Genomic DNA, 26,310 nt, shown 5'->3' on the forward strand with positions numbered 1-26,310 from the left:
CAGCACAGACCAGCATAGCCCAGTACAGCCCAGTACCACCCTATATAGTTCAGTATAACTCAGTACAACCCAGCATAGCCCAGTATAGACCAATATAGTCCAGTATAGCCCAGTATAAGAGAGTATAACCCAATATAGCCCCGTATATCCCCCAAAGGAACCAAAACCAGGTGGTTCAGTCTGAGGAAGGGGAAGAGGAACAAAGAGCAGAACGTGGCAGCAGGGGGATGGGGCACGGGGAGGGGGGCAGCAGAAGCTTGGGTGTCCCAGGGACCCCCCAGACTCCGGGAGTCTGCACTGGGGGGAATGACCCAGCTGTGTGGCCTCCTACCCCTGCCAGCCTCATGGGGACCCCTAAATCTGTCCAGGCAGGGACCTCCCCCACCCACGTCACAGGGTGAGGCAGTGGTGACAAAAAGTGATACCCCAAACTTCCTGTTTCTAACCCCAAAATCACCCAAAGCAGAGGCAGTGGCATGGTGGGAACTTGATGGGGAGCAGGGGGTCCCCAAAATCCCTGAGGACTGGGGGGAAAGGGGTCCTTGGGGTGTGTGGAGGTTCTTTGGCCCTGGGGGAGGTCCCTGGGTCATTATGGGGGTCCCTGGGGTGTGTCTGTCTGAGCTGTGGATGGGGGCATCTCTGGGCCCTGAAGGGAATCCCTGAAGTGTGTGTGTCCCTGGGGTGTGGACGAGGAGTCCTTGGACCTTGAGTGGGGATCCTGGTGTTCTGGTGGGGGTCTCAGGAGTGTGGAAGAGAGGTCCCTGGGCCCTGAGTGGGGTCTTTGGGATGGTGGTGGGGTCCCGGGGTTGTGAGTGGGATCCCTAGAGTGGTAGGGATCCCTGAGCCCCAAGTGTGGTCCCTCTGCCTCGAGGGGACTCTCTGTGGTACCAAGGACATGCATCATCCTACTCTCTCCCCCACTGCATCCAGGATCTCCCCAGGGTGAGTCAGGATGTGCACCCCACTGCTGGTGACACAGGTGATGGCACCTGCAGGGGTCTCTCCCTATGGTTTCCGCAACTGCATCCAGGCACCATGATGTGAGAGAGAACAGCTCACTTTGAAAATTTAAAAGGTTTATTAAATCTTTACAAAAATACAACAAAAGGACTACATAAGGAAAAATTTGCAGTGCTGGGAACTGCTCTTGTGGGTACCACGTGGCCAGTTCATCTTCAAGATGGCTGCTCAGTCTTTTATACTCCTGGGGGTTGCATCAGCCAACCCCGGCCCCTCCCAAAGTCTGTTAGTCAGCTCTTCTTTGCCATTTATTGGTGGAGACTGCTTTCTTGTAGCTTGATTGGAGGTTAGGTGTTGCCATGCCTCACCCCCTTAGCAACAAGCTTTTCTGTGGGATCTCAACACCTCAGGATGGAGGTGCAGAGAGGCCGAGACCACCCTTGGGGGGCTCGGGAGTCCTGGAATGTTGCCAGAAGTGTCTGGTGGCAGGGCTTTGATCCTACACAGGAGACGACACCTGTATGAGGACTGGGAAGATTTCACTGGGGTGAATGGTGAAGGGATAAGTTAATTAGAGTGTAAAACACAGGGTTTAGGATTTTGGTACAGGGGGGTCTAAAGAAGTAAGATGGAGGAATTGGGGCGTGTCCTCTTCTTCTTCTTCTTCTTGGCCTCCATCTTCTGTGGTGATGGTGGCACTTTGGGATTGGTTATTACTAGAAGTGCACCGGTTAATAAGGGTAGAAGGTATTGGGGAAAAATGATAAATATTGTACACGTAACTTCGGGTATAAAGATAAGTGACCGCCCCCGGGGCTTGCGTAGTGTGCCCATGGCTGACTTGCTGTGCAGACCTCTGTCGGGCTGAAAGAAAATCTTTTAGATAAACAATTAATAAACACCGAGACTGAGACAAGATCAGAAGTCTCTCCTCGTCCTTTGAAGTGCCGGGCTCTTCAAGGCCATCCCTGGGCCTTTCCAGGCCACCTAAACAGCCGAAAAACCGAGCAAGTGGCGTCCATGAGCTATCTCCGGTCATAAATCAGCAAAGAGAAACATGAAATCGACACTTTTCCATTCCAAACTGCTCCATGGAAGGGGCACATGTGCACGCCTTCTCTCTCCCTGTCCTACACAACCCAGGCTGTCTGATGGCAACAATACAGAGGGGGAGGAAAAGGGAACTATGGAGAGAACAGAGGACATTTAAACTACAATAACATAACTATACATCACTAAAGCTTCTCTTAATATTCACACAATATTCATCCCTTAATTGCAACAGCCAATCATCTCATTATCTATCTATAACAATGGGACCCTGGACTGTTCTGCTGCATCCACCGCTTCCTGAGTGCCGTGGGGGCTGCAGTGGATGACCTCTCCTCCACTGCCAAATCCCTCAACATCTCTGTCAACATCTTGCACCAGGTGCCCACTTGTTGCAGAATTTTATTCAGACATGGCTTATAGAAAAGGCTATGATTACATACAGCTGGTTAAAAAGTAAAAGGCAGCTGTAAGCAGCAAGTTCTCAGGCTTTTTCCCGAAAAACAGTAAACACCATGTCCTTGAGTAAAGTGATGAGAAAGGCATGGTGGAAAACATGGAGGCCTTGAGAATGGTAAATAACAAGTCAACAACAGGATGAGAAAAACAAGTATTATCCTCAATAAGAAAACCACAGGTATTGGCAACAAAGGAGGGGTTGGTGTGTAATCTGTAACCAATGATGAGCTCAGGTTTTGCAATATGTATGAGCTTAATTAACACTACTATAAAAGTGTGTAAGCTGGATCAATAAATCGGAGTTCGATGCTGATCAATTAGGATGTGGTCGTCTCCCTTCGCTTCCTCACCCACTGATGCCTTTGCCCACCTGCCATGGCTCTACACCCTTGATCTGAACCACAACCAGCTGGAACTCCTGGCCCCGAGGTTTTTCTGGGGGCTGTCAACACTGGCACACCTAGACCTGGCCCACAACAACATGTCAGTGCTGGCCACAGGTGTGTTCACCAGGCTGGGCAATCTGAGCACACTGTGGCTAGACCACAATCTGCTACAGAAGGTGGCCCCCAAGGCTTTCCAGCTGCTGCACTCAGCACGCTCCAGCTGTGGGGTGGCCGGCTCAGTGCACTGGAACCCGTGGCCATGGCTGTGGGGAATCTGACACACCTAGACCTGCTCAACCTGTGTGGCAACATGCTGTCGACACTGGGCCCAGGGCTGCCACCAATGCTGAGGGTCCTGCACCTCCGCAACAACTCCCTAGGAGCTCTTTCAGGGACCACCCCTGGGGTGATGCCCCCAGGGGTGCATGTGCTCAACCTGTCCTACAACAACATCTCAGACCCTGCACTGCTCGCTTGCCTGTGCCTGAACAACCAGACATACCTGCACCTGGCTGGGAACCCGCTGGACGTGGTGCAGCTACTGCATGTGGCTGGAGTATCCCCACACCAGGTGGACATGTCAGGGCTACAGGTGGGCACAAGTGGCTTGGAATACCTGTGCCAGCAGCTGACAGGACTGTGGTAGATAGGGAAAGGCTCTGCGGAAGATCTCGCGATGTCACGGAAAGGCAGGACCCTTTGTTCCTCTAAGATAAGAGATTACCCTAGGAATGTGGCCCCACTAACAGTAGGAATGTGGCCCCACTAACAGTAGTGCCAGTAACTTTCCATTCCTTACCCAGTACTTTTCCATTCCTTACTAACCATAGATAAGGAGGACAAACCCCCTTTTGACGTAGAGACCCCTTAGACCCCACGAGAAGAAGTAATAAACGCCTTTTGACCGTCCATCATATTGATGTCTGCGTGTGTCATTGGCCCGAGCGACCCTGGAGAGAGTGGGTCGCCGTGCTGTTCCTCAGAACCAGGTCGCCTGCCTTGATCCAGAAGGCAACACAGGACAGTGGCTGCAGAAACTGCGGCTGCAGTGCATGGGGCTCACAGCAATGCCCAATGGGACTCTGGCCAAGTGTCCGGTGCTGGGTGCCCTGGATATGTCTGGCAACCAGCTGCAGCAACTGGGCTGCATAGGGCAGCCTGCTGGGTCAGGCATAGGTGTGTCAAAACTGGCTGGATAATCTCCAGCTTGCAATGCAATCCCTACCGGGCAGGTAGACATAGGGTCTCTCGCTGCTGCAGTGGATAGGCATATATTTTCTTGTTGGAGCCTCCGTGCCAGGGTCACCCAGATGTTTTGATGTGGCTGAGGGACTATCCATGTGCCTGTCAGACTGCTCAGCATGAACAGGATGACAACTTGGACAGGGCTCATTGCAAGGTTGAGTGGGAGGTAGGTTTCTTTTCTAAAAGGAAAGCCAAACATTTTAAAGCATATTAAAAGTCAGGGGTCTGCTGGAATATAACCAGATTTTTTAGGAAGGTTTTCTCTCCTTTTTCCAGCGGCATCTTCTTTTCAAAGTGACAGCCGCTTCTTTTTCATCCCCTTCTGCTGGTGCTGCATTTTTGGGGACGAAAGGTTTTACCCACTTTTGGAGTATCCAATGCAGTCCTGCAGGGGTGGATACGCACGCATAGCCATGCCCCCAGGAAACGAGCTCAAAAGGACCTTTGGTTTCTGTTGGGAGAGTAGCTAAGAATTGGAAAAGTACAAGGCCGTGGCTAATTCCAAGTCCTGCATCTGCAAGATAGCGTGTCCTTGGGCCTAGCTGTAGTATGATAACAAATAGTGAAAGAGACATGAGAAAAGAGAGATGTAACCCCTAAGGAATGGGGAAAAGCTGATGTTGTGGTGTGGCCAATGGACGGACGGTGTAAATTACAGAATATTCATGAGCTTATTACTTGCTGTATAAGTGTCTGATGCTCTCTTCAATAAATGGAGCTTGCTGATCTCACATTGAGCGTCCCAAGTTTTCCTTGCACCCAACAAATGGCTCTTTCTGCAACAGGTTTCCCAAGTTTCTGGGTCCTTAATGAGAACTGGTGGATGCTGCGACAACGTAAACTGGTTATTGCTGTGAAAGTGATGCACCACTGGAGGACTCATGTTTTCAAACTAACAATTCAGAAAATTAATTGTAAACATGACTTTGCAGAGCTTTTGTTGTGGTGACATCCACACTGTTGAGCTGCTCTGCCTAGCCAGGATTTGTTTGAGCATCTGGTGGGCATGCTCAATTACAGCTTGACCTGTGGGGAAGTGGGGAATGCCTGTCCTATGCTCCACTCCCCACTGCTGGACAAACTCTAGGAACTCCTTGGATGCATACGCTGGGCCGTTGTCAGTTTTGATTTCCTTAGGGATCCCCAGCACTGAAAAGGCTTGCACCAGGTGTTGTTTGGTATGCACAGCCCTTTCCCCTGCGTGGGCAGAGGCATAAACCGCACCTGAATATGTGTCAATGCTGACATGCACATATTTAGGCGACCAAAACTGAGAATGTGTATAATGTCTGTTTGCTACACTTTGCAGCTCCCAAGGCCTCAAAGATTAACCCATATACACAGCCATGGCATGGCCTGGAGCTGGCAACTGGGACAGGTGGCCACAGTGGCTTGAGCCTGACTCTGTGTTAGTTGGAACTGATGGATTAGACCCGGCACATTCTGATGGTATTGCTGGTGACTTAGCTTTGCCTGTTGGAAGATGTCCAGAAGACGTGCCATTTCTGCTGGGGTGGCAAGGGAATCTGCTTTACGATTACCTTCTGCGATTTCACCTGGCAAATCAGTATGTGACCTCACATGTATTACATAGAATGGATGCTCCCGCTGCCAAACTAAATTAATTCGTTTTGAGAGTAACCTGAAGAGATGCTTGTTCTCGATGTCTTGGAGGACTGCCTGCTCCGCCCTGGACACTACTCCTGCCATGTAGGCTGAGTCAGTGACCAAATTAATTGGCTCTGAGAACTTCTCAAAGGCTTTCACGACTGCAGCCAGTTCGGTGACCTGGGGCAACCCCTCCACAAACTCAACATCAGTTTCCCAGTGCTGAGTCTGGAGATTTCTTTAAGTCATCACTGATGTGTGGGACACCCTGGACGGGTCAGTGAACACTGTAAGCGCCTTGAGCGGCCTACAACTCCCTTTTTCAGGAGGAATGAGGTGGAATTCCTCATTAAACAATCTGTGTGACAGAGCATGGACTGATATTTGTCTACTGTAGCTGTCCAGAGATAGTTGGAGTGTCACAGACACATTTTATGAAAAATCCTTTCTTTAGGAATTTTTTCTCCTGAGAAGCTGAGTGGCCTCAGAAACAAAATGTAAACAATAATTATCTGCTGCTGTGGAATGCAATAGTTGCATCTTTGATTGGTCTCATGCAGTTGTTTCGAATTAATGGCCGATCACAGTCCAGCTGTCTCAGACAGTCTGATCAGTCACAAGCTTTTGTTATCATTCCATTCCACTTCTTTCCTTTCAAGGCTTCTGATGAAATCCTTTCTTCTACTCTTTTAGTATAGTTTTAATATATCATTTACTTTTAATATAATATATATCGTAAAATAATAAACCAGCCTTCTAAAACATGGAGTCAACATTCTCATCTCTTCCCTGTTCCTGGGACCCCTGCAAACACCACCACAATTGGTGACCCTGAGTGACGAAGAATTCCTCATTTGGCGACTCCCAGAGAGACATTGCCACACTGGGGGAATCCTGAGTGTGTGGCATTGATGGTCACTACACAAGTGACCACAGAAGTAGCTTCTAGCCTGGAGCTGAAGAACCAAAGACCCTGAAGTTGGACAGAGTTCACAGCCAGGGCTGACCACAGAGAGAACCTTTGAAAAGTCTCCCAGACAGAATGTCCAGAAATCTTTGCAGCACAGAGCAGCCTGCTGAAGCCTAGAGGACACTGTTGCAAAGTACTGTTAACTCTTCCCTTCCTGAACATACTGCCCTTCACACAATGTGGGCTGGGATTTGGCAGAGGGTGCCTACAGAGGCAGAGGTTCCATTCTCTCCCTCAGAGGAGAAAATTATTGCCCTCTGGATGCAATGGGGTCATGAAGACAGAGTTCATATGGAGACAAGCCATTAGTATGAGTTTTTCAGATGGACAAAATTCCATGGGTTTTTTACAGATGTGGTGTATTCCCTTGATTGATACATAGGGGAATGCATGGAATTCAGTTTTGGGGAGGCTCTTTACCAGGGTTTTGGATTTCCTCAAAATTATACAGCATTCAAAACTCTCTTCAAAGTTTTGAAATGGAAAGAATTTTCATTTGAGTGGATTGCCGAATGCAGGGGTCGTGCTCCCTTCCTGACATACCTAGCAGGAGGGACACCTGTCGAGGGACACTTGCTGCTGGTTCCCAGCCCCATCGCATCACGCCGGAGGGGCAAGGCTTTGCCCACAACCGAGGACAAGTTTTTTTATGCTTCTTTGGAGCATGCTCAAACGGACCCGCTTTCCTCCCCCCCCCCTCCTCCCACTGTCCTCAGGGGGGATGTGAGTTGACTCCGCTGCCCAAACCAGAGCCACGGCCCCTGCCCTGGCTGGCACCACGGGCCCCTCCCACAGCCAGCCCTGCGGGAGGCTCCAGTCCCTGTGGCCCCGCCCCCGGTCCCATCGTAGCCCGGGCTGGCCCTGCCCACAGCCGGGTATGCCCCGCTGCCTCCAGCAGAGTTTGTTGGCATTCCGATCACGGAAGCACCGCCTCCCACAGCTTTGCTGGTGTTGCTAGGCCACGCAATCGACTGCAGCAGTGACCAACAGGAGCCTGTCTCCGTGTTGGTAGGCAACACACTCGACAGCAGCGGTGATCAACAGCAGCCTGTCTCGGAGAGAGAGCATGTCTCCACATCTGTCTGCCAGCCTGAGGATGCCCCGGGGGCCAACCCCGAGGCCCCGCTGCACGCCCCGACTGCCCCGCTGCTCCTCGCAGGTCTGAGAGAGCCACCCGTTGCTCCAGTGGCAGTGGCGCCGCCCCCGCCAGCTCCGCGGATGCTGCCCATCCCCGCGGCCCTTCCCGCAGTCGCCCCTCCAGCACAGCCCCTGAGGGCTCCGACCATGGCAGCCCCGCCTTCACCTGCCACGCTGGTGAAGGATGTTGAAGCTGAGAACAGCGACCAGGAAGCGGCACCGCCCCCACCAGCCCCTTCAGCGGTTCTGCCGCCTTTGGGGACCCCGTCCTCTGCCGCAGCATCTGTGTCAGACCCTGCAATCAGGCTGCCCCGCAGCAGAAGCGGCCCAGCTCTACTGCTTACTGCTGGTGCCACAAGAGTGAACACTTTCAAACTTAGCATTTTTGTGGGACACAGCAATTTTTGCGGGCCAATTCACGTTTGGTCGGGGGTTTCTCGCTGGAAGTTGGAATGTCTGCTGTCCCTTGTGCACCCCAGCGGCGTGGGGGAGGTGGCTCCCAGGAGTTCTGCCTCTGGTCCCCAGCCCTGAGAGGGTGGGGGATGGTACCGAGGGGCAGAAAGAAGGAACACTTTTTGCATTTGCATTGCAGAGGCAAGAGAAACAGTGGACAGCGAGTATCGCTTGCTTGTTGTGGGGACAAAGCCCCCCCAGATCCAGGGTGATGATCCCTGGGAAAGCTTATCTTCCCCAACTGCCAATATGCACCGGTGGTTCACGGGGAAGGAATCGTTCAGTCACACGTGCTGCCCAGGCATTGGCAGCAGGGTGGCAGATTATGAGAACATAGAGCCCTCTTTGCGGGCCATGTCTGGGCCGTTCAGTACGGTTCCCGGGGCCAGGCCCTCCGCCCGGCAGGCTGGTGGTTTTGGGGGCTTTGCTTCACCCATCAGGTCCTGGGCCACCATTCTGTGGGCCACGTCTGGGATAGGTCCATCCACGAGGGTCAGGGCCCCTGCAGGGCCCCAGAAGCTTCTCTCTGCTGCTGCTCTTTTGAAAAAAAAAAAAAGAAAAAAAAAAAAAGCAAACCAAAACTTAAATAAAAAGAGTTGAAAGAGCTAGCAGCTCAAAAGCATTGAAAAGCCAAAAATTAGCCTCAGCCCAACTGGTTCATTAAAGGGCTGTGGTCAAGACATTCCAGAAATTTTCTCAAACTTGTTTGATAACTGTCAATGGATTTTTGATAACTGTAGATGATTTTCTTTAGCAGTTCTTTGTTTCAGGATTCTGCAAGCCTGTTTCAGGACCAAAAGGGACTTTCAGAGATGTCAAAGAGGAACATCTTCAGTCCATCGACTTTTCCTGAAACTCAGATGCTTGGAATTGAATTTTCTTTGCATTGTTTTTGTATTTTCTTATATTGTAAGATTGTTTTAGTGGTATGATAGAATTTTATGTTCTACAGGTGAAGAATTTCCCTGATCATTTCACACCTGTGGGATCTCAGCACCTCAGGATGGAGGTGCAGAGAGGCCGAGACCACCCTTGGGGGGCTCGGGAGTCCTGGAATGTTGCCAGAAGTGTCTGGTGGCTGGACTTTGATCCGACACAGGAGACGACACCTGTATGAGGACTGGGAAGGTTTCACTGGGTGAATGGTGAAGGGATAAGTTAGTTAAAGTGTAAAACACAGGGTTTAGGATTTTGGTACAGGGGGGTCTAAAGAAGTAAGATGGAGGAATTGGGGCGTGTCCTGTTCTTCTTCTTCTTCTTCTTGGCCTCCATCTTCTGTGGTGATGGTGGCACTTGGGGATTGGTTATTACTAAAAGTGCACCGGTTAATAAGGGTAGAAGGTATTGGGGAGAAATGATAAATATTGTACACGTAACTTAGGGTATAAAGATAAGTGACCGCCCTGGGGGCTCGGAGTGTGCCCATGGCTGACTTGCTGTGCAGACCTCTGTCGGGCTGAAAGAAAATCTTTCAGATAAACAATTAATAAACACCAAGACCGAGACAAGATCAGAAGTCTCTCCTCGTCCTTTGAAGCGCCGGGCTCTTCAAGGCCATCCCTGGACCTAAACAGCCTAAACAGCTCACAGAAAACTTACAAGCCTAAACAGCCGAGAAACCGAGCAAATGGCAGCCCTGAGCTATCACCGGCCAAACATAAATCAGCAAAAAGAAAAGAGAAAAATTTACACACATCAGCACTTGATTGAGGTTTTTGATTGGCAACAGATAAACCTCTCAAGTGTTTGTTCTCTCTTTTGCATGAGCCCAGTAGAAGAATTACAAACACATTTCTTTTTAATTTAATTTAAATAAAAAGGGTGACATGTCATAGACACGTTTTATGAAAAATCCTTTCCTTAGGATTTTTTCCTCCTGAGAAGCTGAGTGGCCTCAGAAACAAAATGTATACTATAATTATCTGCTGCTGGGGAATGCAACAGCTGCATCTTTGATTGGTCTCATGTGGTTGTCTCTAATTAATGACCAATCACAGTCCAGTTGTCTCAGACAGTCTGATCAGTCACAAGATTTTGTTATCATTCCATTCCACTTCTTTCAAGACTTCTGATGAAATCCTTTCTTCTACTCTTTTAGTATAGTTTTAATATATAATTTACTTATAATATATATAATAAAATAATAAAATAGCCTTCTGAAACATGGAGTCAACATTCTTGTCTCTTTCCTGGTCCTGGGACCCCTGCGAACAGCACTACAGTTGGAGGTTGGCATTGTTCTGGAGCAGGTGCTCAAACATCTCTTTGGTCAACCTCTCAGGAGAGTTCTTTCCCTCCTCAGAAAGTTTGCCTGGGAGGTGAATACACTGAAAGTCACAACTGGCCAGCTAACGCATTCTTACCCTGGCCTTCCAGATCAGCTGAGCTATCAGCTCCTGTGGCTGTGTGATGGTTTTGGATTGCTGGTGGGAAAGAAAGACCCACTCTATGATTAAGAGTGAATCCTTCTGCCCTTCAATCCATTGGAATATCAAACCATGTAAGTGTGGTAACTTTCCTAAAACAATGAATTTGAAAGGCAGCTCGGGCTGAATATGATGAGCCTGCCTCTCGGCCAAAGCCTTATTTTTTTTGGATTGCGTCTTTTGCCTCTGGAGTCAGTTCCCTGGGAGAAACTAGCTCTTTTTCCCCTTTCAATAAATTGATGGGGGCATCTAGGTCCTAGTTGGTGAGACCTAGCCAGGGCCTGACCCAGTTCAAAGACACAAACAGGGAATGGAGATCTGCTAGGGTTTTGGCATCACTATCAATTTCCAGTTTCTGCGGAACAACCATCTGCACAGTGATCTCCAAGCCCAGGTACTTCCAAGGGGGTACCCTTTGAACTTTGTCTTCCTGCAGTTGGAATCCAGCAGAGGTTAAAACTTTAACCACTAGGTCAAGTGTTTGCTGCAATATAGTGCCATCGGGGGCGCATAAAAGCACATCATCCATGTAGTGGAAGATGATGGCTTCCCTTTTATGGACGCGTGTTGGGAAGGATGAAAGTTTGACAAGAAAGTCTCACAGATATGTAGGCTTAGCAGAAAGATTTTAAAATGTGGAGTCTGATGAAGGGATAGAGTTGGAAGCAAGTTTTGATATAGAAGAAAATAATTGCTGAGCCAGTCTTACCTCCTAACCAAGGAGGCAAAGGGTATGTTAGTTAGAAGGGAGTTTATGGCTTCGAGCGAAGGATAAACCCACCTCAAACAGGAAGATGTTTTTACCAAGCAGAAAGCACAGGCAAGCAGGTCAGCAAAGTTGCTAGTAGAAAAAAGGCCTCAGAATTTTCCGCTGCAAGAAAACTGAAAAACAACTTCTAGCTTAAACTGTAATGTACTAACTTTTAGTGATTGGAGAATAGTAACATGAATATGGTAATTATAATAGTTATGATAGGCTATAGATAAAAGTAAAGGTATAGATTGGTTCTACTGTATTAAGATGCTAAGCAAAGAAAAGTATATAATGCAATGTAACCAAAACCAAAGGGTGTCCTGGTTTAGGGCAAATTTGGGAAAGAATCTCCAAAGGGGGGCCCCTCCAGAAAGCAAACCCACATGGCCCCTCCCCCCAACCGGTTCGGGAAGAATTCCTCGGAAAGAAGTGGAAAGAACCTGTTTATTTAACAGGCAGAGCACCCCCCAGCACACAAAATTAACAATACCAGATGACACCACTCTTTCACCGCTCTGAAAAAGATTACAAATTCAGAAAGTCTCTCTTGGGGGTGGTCACTTTGTTATCAATCCCTCCGGCACTGGGGCAGCTGCTGCAGGCCACAGGGTGCAAGCTCCTGGTGTTCCCAGGTTCTGGTCCAGAGCAGGTTCGAGTAGGTCCAAAAAAAAGGAAAGGAGAAACAGCCCAGGAAGAAATTTGGACTGTTTAGCTAAACTAGCTAATGAGCAGAAGCAAGAGCAAGCAGAAGCAAAGCAGAAGCAAGAGCGAGAGCAAAGCAAAAAGCAGAAGCAAAAAGCAAAAGCAAAAAGCAAAAGCAGCACAATGTACTGCCCTGTCTCTTTGTCCCGCCAGCCATGGGCGAGCGGCTGATAAGAAACCCACACAAAACTTTCACTCTTCAGACCCAGTCTTGAAGGCACAGAACATAATATCCAGCATAAACAGAACACATGAATGGGGATACAAGCATCATAACGTCACCCTAGGACAAGGGTCTCCAGGCCTGCCTGCAGCTGGAGCTGAGAGCTGTAGGCACAGGCTCTGTCGCCCATGACCCTGGACTGCTGTAACCTCTTGGATGGAATAAACTGCATTTTGGAGAGCTGCCTGGAGTCCCGCATCTCTCATTTAGGCTCTTACAGGCGCACACGGGGAAAGCAATGAAGCCACATACCACTGGCCGATGGAAGGACTGCATTTCATGCATTGAGACAATACTTTCCAGTGGTAGCACTTCATTGGGGCTTCTCGATTGATGGTAGGAAGGGAGAAGGCAAACCGTGGAGCATCTTCTGGGTATAGGGGAATTTGGAAGAAACAGTCCTTGATGTGCAGGACAACCAATTGCCAATTTTAGGGAAGCATCATTGGGGAAGACATCCCTGGTTGGAGTGACCCCATGTCCTCAATTACTTTGTTTATTTCTTCGAGATCATGGAGGAGCTGCCACTTATCCTTCTCTGGCTTTTTTATTACAAAGACCAGGGAATTCCAAGGGCTGGTCTCTTCTATGTGGCCTTTGGCCAATTGCTCTACTATGAGATCCTTGAGTGCCTTCAGCTTTTCCTTGCTGAGTGGCCACTGATTTATCCAGACTGGATTATCATCCAGCCATGTTAACTTGTGGGTAAGGTGCTTCACAGTGGCAGCCTTTAAAAATCCTGTGGTGTCTTAGGGATAACTAATTTGACCCCCCACTGGGACATGGTGTCTTTCCCCCACAGGGGAGCTTTGTAGTTGGTGACAAACGGACAGACACTGGCCAATTGTCGGTCTGGCCCCTCAATTTATACAATGCTTTTTGAGATTTTTGCCAATGTGACTCCTCCTATACCTTGGATTTTACCAGTCAGGGATTGCAAGTCCCAGTGTGATGGCCGCATCCTTTTGGGTATGATTGTCCCATCTGCCCCCATGTCAAGCAACCCTTCCATGTGGAGATGGTCTGCTCCATGGGTTAGGTAGCATCCCATAATGGGTTTGTCCTTGCCAACCACTTCTGCCCAGTAGACACCTGGTTGCTTTGTCATCTACTGAGATTTCCACTGGAACAAGAATGGCCTGGGTGATTATTTGCCCCTTGGCCAAATAGAAGAGTGGCTTAGAGCAGGGTGCCAGGAGAATGAGGTTAGGTATGTCTCCCTTGATGGTCATGGGAGCCACCTCAATCTCCACGGGTGTGTGTGCAGTGTCCCCAGTAACAAAGTACTCACTGTCCAGTCCTGTGTGATCTATCGTCAAGTCTCATGAGTCCTCCAGCAGGTCCACTCCAATGACTGTCCAATTGGTAGAGCTGAAACGAAAAGCTTTGGTAGTCATAAGCTTGAAATGCTTGTGAGGCCACCAGATTTTGTTAGGCAAACATTTCTTTTGCTGTCCCGCACCTTGCCTCCCTTTTTTCCCCCTTTTCTGTTTCAAGAGAAGTTTTGCCCACTATGGAGCCTGCTACATTTATATTGTGGCGCCAGGTGGGCTCGCGCCCCGATCCTAGTTTTTTTAATGGTTGTACCATTTTACTGATTTCTTGTGCTGCTGGCTTTGAGGACAGTCTCTTGCAAAGTGTCCTGGCTTCTTACACTGGAAGCAGATGATATGTTGAAGCTGTTCTGGTGACATCTGTTGCCTCCTCAATCCTGGTGATACAGCTACTACAGTCTTTGGGTTTGCTGATCTTGGCTTTGTCTCTTGTGCACTGAACAGCTCTGCTTTCTTGGCACATGCTTCTATCATCTGTGCCAGCATAGGTGAAGGGTCAATAGGCAGTCTTACTATCACCCTGTGGCAAACTTCATTGGCATATTTCTGAGCCATCTCCATAATTAATTCTGCCTGTGCCATGGGGTCTTCTACTTGTCTTTCTATTTGTCCATGAAGACGGTCAACAAACTGCAAGAAATTTTCTGAGTCATACTGTATAATATTAATATAACTACCCCTAGCTTCAACTATTGGTAATTGGTTAAAAACCTTTTCAGCAGCTCCCCAGATTTTATCTAGAATGAATTTGGATAACATCCGAGCTTGGTCCTTGGGGTTAGCCCATTGCCCCTCGCCACATAGATGCTCATGGGTGATATCATTCCCTTCTATATCTTTTACACCCTGGGTGCTTTGCTTAAGCTCCTCCAGGAGTCCCCTCAGGGATGTCTTCCAGGTGCTTTCCCATAGATCAAACTCTGAGGGGGTAAGGAGACACCAGAAGAGATCTCAGAGGTCAGCCGGAACGAATTCAAGGGATGTTAAAGTATCTTTCATTATGCCTTTAAAGAACTCACTGTCTCAGTCAAAATCTTTTGAGGCCTTGCATAATTATTTTTTGCTTTGGTAGGATAAAGGCTGATAGCCTCTAATTCCATTCTCCTTACCAGTATATGAGACAGGAGTGGCTGAGAGTATGGCTTCCTCCCCTCAGTTTTGATCCCCAGGGCTTCCCCCTTTGACTCCATTCCCATGGGACCCGGCAGGGGGGCACTCCCCCTATGGGAATCGGGAAGGGGACCTATCCCCCCTCAGCCCCACCCTCGTGGGAACTGGGCAGGGGGGCGTGGGAAACAGGAACAGGAAGGGGGGTGGAGCTGTCTGGGGAGATGGTGCAACTGTGGGAACCAAGATTGCAACATGCAGAGATGGGGTTGAAGGATGACATCATGCAAGGCAGGAACATGGAGGGAGGGGAAGGGGTGTCTGAGGGAAGGAAGGGGTTGTGGGACCGGAAAGGGTTGGAGGAGGGGATAGGTGGGCAAAAGGGATTGTCAGAAGAAGAAAGGTAAGATGGAGGGCCTGCCACATGACTGCCACTATCCTGGATCCCAACCACATGGTCAGTACCATCTTGGATCCCAGCCATGTGGCTGCTGCCATTTTGGGGATGAGGGGGCCATCTTTGAAACTCACAGAATGCGAAAATTGGGGAGTAGCAACTGGGTTAAAGGGATGTTGGGAAGGTGATCTGTCAGTCTGCACGCAACTGACAGAGCCAGAGTCCTGAGCAGGAGGCGGGAGGCCAGGGAAACAATGGCTTTGCCAGGAAATCTGTGTTTCTTGGGGTGCCTCATGCATCCCTCTCAACTCAGGGGCAGAGGGTCTGGAAGGAGGGGTAGGGGGAACTGTAGGAGGGGAGGCTTGCTGTGACTGTCCCTTCACTTTCCTCTTAATTAATTCTTTTCAAATTTAAAGGAACACTCAGAGAAATTTGGATACTGTTTTGTCTCCCTGTTCTACTTCGGATGTTAGTAATTCTCCAATTTTGTCCCAGGCAGAAACAGAATTTACATTCTGCTGGGTAAACTGAGGGAAATGGAAAGACAACCAGCGAACAAACCTTTTTAACCGTCCTTTAGAAACTTTAATGTTTCCACTACCTAAGGTAATTTGAACTTGGGTATAAATGCCCCTCTGTTGCGCACAAAGCTGAGAGCCCATTCTGATGTTAAAAGGCAGTCTGCACTATTTTAATTGTTGGAGCGACAGGGGGTAGCATGGTCAGGACGGACGGAGATGAGAGATCTCTGAAGCCAGGTCATGGAACTTGCGGTTTGTTGCAAAGGGTGTGGGTGCAGAGCCCTGCTGGGAGCTGCCAGCCGCAGCTTGGAGCAGGCCCAAGAGAAGAGAGGGGTAGAGTGGATGAGAGGGTAAGAGCGTAAAAGCATAAGAGAGTAAAAGGGGTAAAAGCATAGGAAAGTAAGAGCTAAGAGGCAAGAGCTAAGAGAGTGAAGTTCCTGTTACAATACAATAAATCATCTTCTGTGTTGAATATTCTGATTCTCACTAACCAACCTAGTACAACATACAAATCCTACAGCATTTCCATACCGCCTATAAGAATCACTACATTACCATACTGTGCTACATTTTAAACCCTAAAAGCTACTCTTTGGACCCCTTCTGCCAAGCTGGCAGGGTCTGCTCGGACCCTGGGACCTGCCTGCAAGCAGAGGGTCTTGTTCCATCAAAAGGGGATTACCTTCAGCCAGCCACACCGTTGTTTTCCCGTTGTTCAGCAACTAAGGGATCTCAAAGCTTACTTTCATTTCAATCTCGCTTATAGTTTCTATATTCTCAAAATCTTTTGCCAGACAATCATATTTGTAAGGCTTTCCTGTTTCATCTTCCCCAACATTTAATCTACCTTCCTTTTCAACAAAGCACAAACAAAAACTGAAAGTGCTACAATGTTCACAGCCAATCTAGGGAAGCATCTGCAGTTTTTCCTTCCCCCCAATCCTGAGCTAAGAGGCAAAAACTGCATGCAAGCAAAAACGCGTGGCTTTTTAAATGTCTGCTGGTGGCTACATAGGCACTGCCTCAGCACGTGGCTGTCCAAGCAGGCAAGCCTGCACATTGGCGCCGCACACACCCCCGCTGTTTGCTTCCGCCTGCACCCGTGAGCTGCTTGTGACAAAAGGCACGAGCCGCATTTTCCCCCCCACCCGTGCTCCCCTGTGGCACCGAGACCCACTGCCACCCGCTGCACTGTGGAAGCCGCTCTCAGAGACTGTGCCACGGGTGCCACCCCACTGCGTCGCTGCCTGCTTGCACACACAAAACCCTCGAACACGTGGCTGCACCCTCCCCTCGCTCCGGAACCTCCATCACAACCGTGGTTTACTCTGGGGTCCCCTGTGGGATTCACATTCTCTGAACAGAGAGACAATTCTCTCTCTCTCAGGTTTTTTCCTGCAGAAGCAGAGAAAAGAATGATCAAAACAATTCTTACCTCATTTGCTGTTCCTGTGTTTGTGCATAAGTGGAATGCATTATGGAAGATTCTTTACCTGAAGAGATTTGCTAATTGGATTCTGGTGTGAGTGTTTAGTCTTCTTGACCAATCTCTGCAAGCTTGGTCCTGATGGTCAGTCAGGAGACAGTCACAAGATTTAGTTCAGTTGACTTCTTGTTCAATTTCAGTTTAGATGTAGTGTAATATAGTGTAATATAGTATAGGATAATATAGTATAATAAAGTAATTAATTAGTCTTCTGATATGGAGTCCTGCTCATCATTCTTCCCTTTGTTGAGAGGTCACCCCGCAAATCTGATAGTCCCCACTAACAGTTGCGGGGATAACTTACCCCTTCTGGGGACCTCGGTTGGCTGGAACGTCTGCAAGGAAGTCCTTTGTCCGGAACCGACCCGTCCTTGGGCTCAGGGTGGGCTTGCCAGTCCCCCCTTGTGAGTGCCGCGGTACAAAAGGTGGCGGTGAACCCCAAGGAAGCTGGTGGTCCAAAAGACTTGTAAAATCCACACATGGATATCCAGCTGCTGCATGAGGTCTCTGACCTTGCGGAAGACCCCACATGCAGGTGCCAGCTGTCAGTTTCACACCTCGTGGGGGGATCCGTTTGTCTAGCTCTGGACTCCAGAGAAATCGACAAGGACAAAAGCAAAAGACGAGAGGCGGTATTTTTTCTCAGGACCAAAATCCCACAGCTTTAATGTAGAACAACTCCAGGAGAGAATATAGAGTCCAGGAGGGGAAAGAGACCGTCCGTCTCATGGCGGGAGATTTTAAAGCCGGGGGAAGGGGGAGTGGAGGAAAGAAACTACAGTCAATGGGATACAACTGATGGGAGGGAGGGAGGAATCAACCGGGGGCCGGGGAACCAACACCACAGGACTTGGAAGGGGAGGGGGGGGTATGGTGTATGGAGCAAACCATGTGATACAAAACCAACCACTCAGTGCAAAATAATAGCTGAATAAACTACTCAGTGCAATACAACACTGCACCAGCTGGAAGACCTCAACCTGTGAAACAACTGTGTGGCTGTGCTCTTCCATGGCGCCTTCAAGGGGCTTGACCTGGGTGGGAACAACCTGCAGCACTTGGCAACCATAGCATTACAGAGCCTCCCGCAGCATTGCTGGCTTTACCTGTACCGCAACCAGCTGTTGGAGGTGAAGGCAGCAGCATTCCAGTTGGTGCAGGTGACACTGGGTTTGCTGGACCTGCGTGCCAATGCACTATGCTACCTGAGCCAACACCTACGGCAACTGCCGCCTTTTAGCTACCTGCATAATCTCTATGACCTGAAGCTGCAGGTGCAGCAGCCTTATGGGATGCATATGGTCCCACAATGCTTTTTCCAGGGCCTCAGTGCCTTGTGCTCCCTCTACCTGTCACAGAACTCGCTCTCGGCCATCCCTGCAGATGCCTTTTATGACCTGGCGCAGCTGCAGTACTTGACTCTGGCTGACAGCAACGGCGGGATGGGCCACCTGCCTGCCAGCATCTTCAAGAACCTGAGCGAATGGTGCAGCCTGAACTTGGAGAGTGCAGGACTGTGCAGCCTTGACCCTGAGGTCTTTGGCAACCTGACACGACTGAAGGAGCTGCGCCTGGCCAAGAACAATCTGCGTACACTGGATGTGACTCTGACAATGGGCCTCCCCGCCCTGCCTCTATCTGGACCTGTGCAAGTGCTCACTGAGTTGCAGCTGTGTCGATGCCTGGCTACCTTCCTGACTGGTGCATGGGCCTGTGCAGATCGTCTACCTGTATAACTACACATGTGGTGAGATGGATGGGGCCTCCGCATACCTGCACTGCTTTGACACATATGTATGCTACCTGGACATGGGGTGGTACCTGTTTGCAGGGACAGCACTGTCTGTGCTGCTACTGCTGGTGCTGTCTCTGCTGCATCACTGTGGGTGCTGGCAGTTGTGCTACCAGCTGTTCCTGCTGCATGCGTGGGCACATGGGCACTGCTGGTGGGAGCAGCAGCCCTACACCTATGACACCTTCATGTCCTACAACTCCAGGGATGAGCGGTGGGTGATGGAGGAGTTGGCGCCTGAGCTGGATCCCTGTGGCTCTGCCTGAACCACCATGACGTTCGCCCCGACCGCCCCACAGTGGACAACATTGTGGATGCTGTGTACAACAGACAGTACACTGTGTGTGTGGTGAGCTGTGGGTACCTACGCAGCAAGTGGTACTCACTGGAGATCCAGATGGCCAGCTATTTCCTCTTCAATGAGCTGCATGATGTCCTTGCCCTCATCTTCCTCGAGGACATCCTCTTGGCCTTCCACCACATGCGCCATGTGCTGCTGGGGTGCACACCCTCCGAGACCCCCGCACAGCCCCTCTTCTGGGCAAAGCTCAGGTGTGCCCTGAATTGGGGAGGGAAGGGGGGAAGAGGAGGAGGAGGAGGACAAGGAGAGAGGGGGCAGGGAGGGAGGCTGCCCTGACAGGACTGGGACCACTGTGGAGGTTCCCTCTCAGAAAAGCAGTTTTTTGCCTCAGAATCACCGGCTTTTCTCTTGGGAATATGCTCTGCACCTTGGGGATGAAGGTAACAAGAAGGACGAGGAGGAAGAGGAGGAGAAGGTGGAGGAGGAGGAGAAAGGTTGCCAGGAGAGAGAGCAGCTGCTCTAGAGCCACCTCACCCTGGTGTAATGGGGATCCCCAGAGACATTCCCAATAAAAAAAAAAAAAAGAAAAAAAGTGGTTTTGTCCCAAAACCCCTGATTATCATCTGAGAAATGTGCAGTTGGGATGATGGTAATGAGGAAAAGGGGAAGGAGGAAAAGAGGGAGGCAAGATGGACCTCAATGTTCAGATGCAGCTAATTGTCAGGGGCTGTACATCTTGGGGACCAGAACATCGAAAGAGCCCTTGATAAAACTAAAAATAGGTTCCCAAGGGGAAGAAGTTACCTTTTAAGTAGACACTGGAGCAGAAAGATCAACTATGCAGCACCTCCCCAAAGGATGTAAAATTAGTAAAGAAACTGCTCTAGTTGTGAGAGCAAAAGGTGAACCATTTAAAGTACCCATACTTGAAAATGTTGAAATTTAATCAGAAAATAAGATTTGTTTGAATTATTTGTTATTGATACCAGAAGCAGACAATAACTTGCTAGGAAGAGATTTGATTATAGCTTTAGGAGTAAATTTAGAAGTGAAACAAGGAGAACTACGGGTACAGCTTTATACTTTAATGTCAGAAGATGAAGACAAAATTAATCTGAAGGTGTGTCACCATAAAGGGAAAATAGGAAAGCTGGAGATTGAATCCATTAAGATATAAATAAGTAATCCAGTCGTTCCCATAAGAGTACGACAATACCCTCTATCTTTGGAAGGAAGAAAGGGGACTTGCAAATACCCAAGGGAGAGGACTTGTTCATCATTAATTGATTGTAAGAGTATTAGAATCTTTGAGGGGTCCATCAGCAATAGCTGTTGTCCATGTAAGAGGACATCAGAGGGAACGGATGTCCTCTATTGGACTCGGAGAAATAATTTGGCTGATGCAGAAGCACAAAAGGCAGCAGTACGCTTACCGGTGTTTTTAAATAATTTGAGTAAAAGCGAGGATGAGACAAAGTATCAAAAATGCTATACCTCAAAGGAAATACAAGAGATGAAGAAACTAGGGACTAAGCTAGAAGGGGATAAGTGGCTTTTACCAGATGGTAGAGAAATGGTATCTAAAAGTTTTGCTAAAAGAATAATTCATCAGTTACATCAATGAACTCATTGGGGAACATGAGCACTAAGTGACCACTTTTTAAAGTTTTTTGGGCATATAAGAATATTTAATATAGCAAAACGAGACACAAAGATGCATTATTTGCCAGAAAATTAACAAGAAGACATCTAGACAGACCCCACAGGGAGGGAGAAAAACTGCGTACAGGCTTTTGAAAAGATACAAGTGGATTTTACCGAACTACTGAAAGTGGGAAGATGTAAGTATTTGTTAGTAATAATAGACCAATTAACTAATTGGGTAGAGGCCTACCCTGTGGCACAAGCGACAGCACATTTTGTTACGAAGATTATTTCAGAATAAATAATTCCGCGATTTGGGAAGATTAGAGAGATTGATTCGGATCAGGGTTCCCACTTTCCCTCAAAGTGTTAAAAGAAGTAATGAAAGCTCTAGGGATCTCTTGGGAATATGATACCCCTTGGCACTCTCAGAGTTCAAGGAGAGTAGAAAGAATGAACCAGACCCTAAAGCATCAGCTAGTAAAAGTAATGATTGAAACAAAACTATCTTGGATAAAGTCCTTACCATTGGTGTTGTTAAATATTCAAACAATGCTGAACTCAAAGCATGGGATCTCCCCATATAAGATGCTATATGGGATGCCATATTCTCAAGAGATGCCAGTGGGAAATCCTATAGTAGATGATATGTCGATCCAAGGGTATGTCATGACTTTGGGGAAAAAAATATTCAGGGACTTCCTAAGAAAGAAATAATGAACCAAACTCCTCCCCTAGGATTTGCAATTCATAAAATACAACCAGGTGATCAAGTATTGATCCGTAGTTGGAAAGTAGCTTGACTCCCCATAGGGATAGACCTTCCTTTGTGCTCTTGACCTCAGATACAGCAATCTGGACAGCAGAGAAAGGGTGGACACACCTCTCCCGAGTAAAAGGAACATGAAAATCAGATGCCAGGAGATAACCTGTATTGAAAAGGATTGTAATTGCTATCCCTTTGTAATCACTGAATGCAACTATTGTAAGGAGAAGTGGTATTATTATTGTCGCAGGGGTTATCCTCCAAGTGGGTTGTGTCCAGAGTGTAAACACATTGAACAGATTTTTACTAAATATATTTTAAAAAAGAGAGTAGAGGAAGGAACATTAGAACTAGATTCCTATGAGTGGTGGATGTTGTGGAAATACGGATTAAGAGGGGGACTATCAAGTGAGGCAAATATTAAAAAGATTAAGTGTCGCAAATGTAATCGAGTCCCTTGCAGATCCGAGCTAGTCAAAGCAAAGAATTGGGAAGTATTAAAGAAATGGCACAAAATCCGGGAAAGCTCATTTGGACCCCCTGAAGAATATCCTTGCTGCTGAGAAGATGGTACCCCTCGCTGCCGGGGGCAGCCCGGTCGGCACAGGAGGCAGAGGGATAATAAAACTGTGGGGCCTTATGATACTGTTGAGTCTTCCACAGAATGGGCTGACCAATCCCTGCTTGAAGTGCTACCAAAATGTGAAGTACGGCCGGACCATGACTCGAGTGTTTGCAGCACACACTCATATTAATGCAGGATGTTATGAGCCAGGAAAACTTGAAACATGTACAATAGGAGAAAAAAGTTACTGGGTGGCAACAAATTTAGGAATGGGAGGATGGGCACCTCGAAACTATCAATTATGTTCCTGGGGAGAAGCATTCCTCTGTTTTACCAAAGGCGGAATGTGGGGATACTCAGATAAAGGGGGAGTACAAGATAAATTCAAGGAAGAATTAGTGAAAAACATCACAAAGAATTTAGGGAAAATTCAAACCAAAAAAAGAGCAAGAGCAGGAAGTGACCTGTATGAAAAAATTAAGAAAGGACTTAGTGATTGGGACGTGCCTGTGTTAGGAAAAAAAATTTGGTTTTCGATCTGATGCAAAAAGTAGTTAAGGAATTAAATGTGACTAGCTGTTGGATTTGTGGGGGATCCCAAATGACTGAGAAATGGCCATGGAGAGGTGAAGGGGTAGGACCTGATCAGTTGATATTATGGAACAGGACACATAGATCTAATGAAATTCGACCTGAAGGGTGGATATTGAGTCATAAAGTAGTAGGCCAAATTTGTATTTCTAGGGAAGGAAACAATTTTACTACATACACAGGACATACCACCTGCAAGATGATATATACCACCAACTCCATCTTCACAACCTGGTGGCCAAAACCATCAACAGGTTATTGGTCTATCAATTGCACTGATGGAACTGTTTGCTAGAAAAGTGCAACATATGCTAATCCTTTTGAGGAGGTGAAAGATCTTAAGGGATATTGGGAAAATCTGGAGCAGACGGCTGAAAATTGGAAAGCTCCAGATGGATTATTTTGGATATGTGGTAAAAGGGCATATAATGAACTATCAAAGAAATGGAGAGGTACCTGTACAATTGTAATTATACAACCTGCATTCTTTTTTCTACCAAAGAGCAAAGGTGAATATTTAGGACAACCTCTTTATGAAACTCTGCACAGAAGAAAATGAACTGAAATAGGAGGAAAACAGATCTGGAATAATGAAGAATGGACTTCCCAACGGATCATAGATTACTATGATCCTGCGTCCTGGGCTCAGGATGGCAGCTGGAATTACAGAACCCTTATTTATATGCTTAGCCAAATTATTAGATTACAGGTCATTGTAGAAATTACTTCTAATCAAACATCAGATGCATTGAAGCTTGTAGCTAGACAACTAAACCATACCAGAGCAGCAGTATATAAGAATAGGCTAGCCCTAGATTATTTATTAGATGAAGAAGGGGGGTTTTGTGGAAAATTTAATACATCTGAGTGCTGTTTAGAGATTGATGATAATGGAGAGTCTATTACAAATTTGGCAGATGAAATTAAAGGAGTTGCACATGTTCCAGTGCAGAAATGGAATTCCATATTAACTGACAATTGGTGGAATAATTTGTTTGAAGGAGCCTGGTGGAAGAAGTTGGGGTTCATGTTGCTTTGTTCTGCATTAGGCCTATTGTTTATACCATGTATGATTCCATGCTTTATGAGGCTAATACATTCAGTGATCCAGGGAATGCAGATTTCAGCAACGCCCATTAACCCTAAAATAACAACCACAGTAGAAAAAACTAACTCCCTTATGATAGTCAAGGCCAAAGCAGAACCAAATAGAACTGCGACTGAAAAGGTATTAGCTCAGTTTGAAGCAAATACATGAATCAATAACCTAAAGAAAAAGAGGAGGGATTGTGAAAAATGTTTTTGTGATTTGCATCAATTGACAATGGAATCAGCAAATGCTTGTATCTGCTGTGTCAAAAATGGTTACATTCCTTGGGATAGATACAAAGAAGGGTTTTGAAACTTTCTATAGCCAAAGAAACCATCAAAATAGGGGAAGTATGGTAAAGAGATGAGGTAGCAAGACGACTGATGCTTAGAATAAAATAGAGGAAGTTGGGGTAAAGCTAAGGGGATTGCAACACGACTACATGCTTATGTATAATAAAAAGCTTGATACACTTAACCAAATCATGTAGTAGACACTGGTGAAGGGGCCTCCCTCCAGACAACCACAAGAAGGACAGGATGCCAATGACCACCTGGAAAGATTATAAAATTGCTGATTCCAACTTATTGATATTTGCTGATTTGGATTAACCAAGCACATTGAAAAATAATTTGTAGGCTTAAAAACAGAATATATACTTTACCAAATTTGTAAGTGGTGTGTGCTGTGAGTGGAGCAGTGACTCCCTGGCCACATAGCACTGCTTGCTTGCGTTCTTAAAAATAAAAGATATAGAAATAAAATTTGGATTGACTATTGAAATTTTATATCATGGTCAGGCTCTGTTCGCCTTTTGGTTTTTCAGCTTTCCACTTCTGGTCAAGTTCTGTTTGTCTCTCTCCCCTGCTGTACACAAGGAAATGGCTGCGTCAACCAGTTTGGGGTCACCACATGTTACGTTATGTTGTTGGCTGGAGACAGACATACAACAAGACTCATTGAGGGTCAGTGACAAACAGCATGGTTTATTGTTTGGAATGCTCTTTTATTGGGGATTCAAAATTCCCGGGCTTGGAAAAATGATTGGCCGAGGTTTCAGCACCGCCCAGCTCTCTGGTCAGTGATATGTCTGCAATCAGGATTGAATGGGATTGGCTGGGGGTTCCCTGTTTAGGTTTGAATCCAACCTCTCCTTACCATACCCAGGGACTTGTTTATTTCTAGGCTGGTCGCGTTTGGGTGCCTGATATGGCCAAATTTATCTTTGCAGCTACAGACCAGCTGCAGCTGTGACAAGACACTACAGAACTTCTCTGAGCAATCTGTTTCAGTGCTCAATCACCTGTGCACCCATGGAGCGAGTGAGTGACTATATGGTGATTACTTGCTGAGTGGTCTAAACCATGACATTCATCTAAGTGAGGAAAATTTTTCCATAAACCAACATCATAAAATCTCAGACTAGTTGTTTCTTTTGTACAGTGATGACTTAAGATTTTAGCTTTTATATTTTTCAGATCCTGTACTGCATTAGTGTATAACTCTGAACTCCATATAGAGTGTTAGTTAACTCTCTTCACATTTTGGTCAGACAAAACAATCCTTCTAGGCCTGAGATCCAAGGACACCCTAGAGCTTCAGGCCCCAGAAAGTACAAACAAAAGTGAATTGTTTGGGAGCAAACTGGGGAAATATGACTTCATTACCTGAAGCTGTAATTGGAGGATTAACCCCTGATATGTAAATGGACCAAACTTATAATTGTCTGAAAAACTTGTCACCATCGTCCATCTTGGGTGTAGCCTCTTAGGGCTTCTGATTGCCCAAGGTGTACCTATTGAAGGCCTTTAATAAATACGCACTTTTATTCTCTTAATCTTGTCTAGCCTCTGTTCTAGGTAGCTGTTGTGGTAATGAGTGACACAGGGACCCCAAGGAGGTGCAAAGGAGTGTTCTTTACATAGTTTTAAGGCACAACAAGCCCAAGTCAACCAACCCCCATACACCACGATGTAGACATACAGCAGTCACACAGCACATCTCTCACGTCTCTCTACCCCTATTGTAGCTCAGTCACTCTCCCACAGTTCCCTTCTACTTAGCCTAAGTAACAGGTGGGAGCCATGTTATAAGGCCTTCCCTTTATAAAGCCTTACCTATCGGTAACAATTCCCCCTTCTTTGTTTAGCTGTTGCACAGTTAAAAGTGTCTGAGTGATAAAGCCATTATCTTTTTAAGACTATTATTGATCATTCTTGCACACAAGATAAATTACATGGGATACATATCACAATCATTCAGAACATACCAAGGATAACTATGCCGTTCTTTACCAAGTGCTTAAGCCATGCCCTGAAGCGGAGGTTGTCGAGCCATGAAGAC

The 26,310-nt window shown here is 47.2% G+C and overlaps 1 pseudogene; it reads left to right on the forward strand.

Annotated features, from left to right (window-relative positions):
• The first annotated feature begins 952 nt into the window (after positions 1-952).
• On the forward strand, positions 953-19,834 carry LOC132086134 (chondroadherin-like protein; annotated as a pseudogene).
• Positions 19,835-26,310: the final 6,476 nt, after the last annotated feature.

This window comes from Ammospiza nelsoni, chromosome W, assembly GCF_027579445.1.
Source record: "Ammospiza nelsoni isolate bAmmNel1 chromosome W, bAmmNel1.pri, whole genome shotgun sequence".
Taxonomy (NCBI): Eukaryota; Metazoa; Chordata; class Aves; order Passeriformes; family Passerellidae; genus Ammospiza; species Ammospiza nelsoni.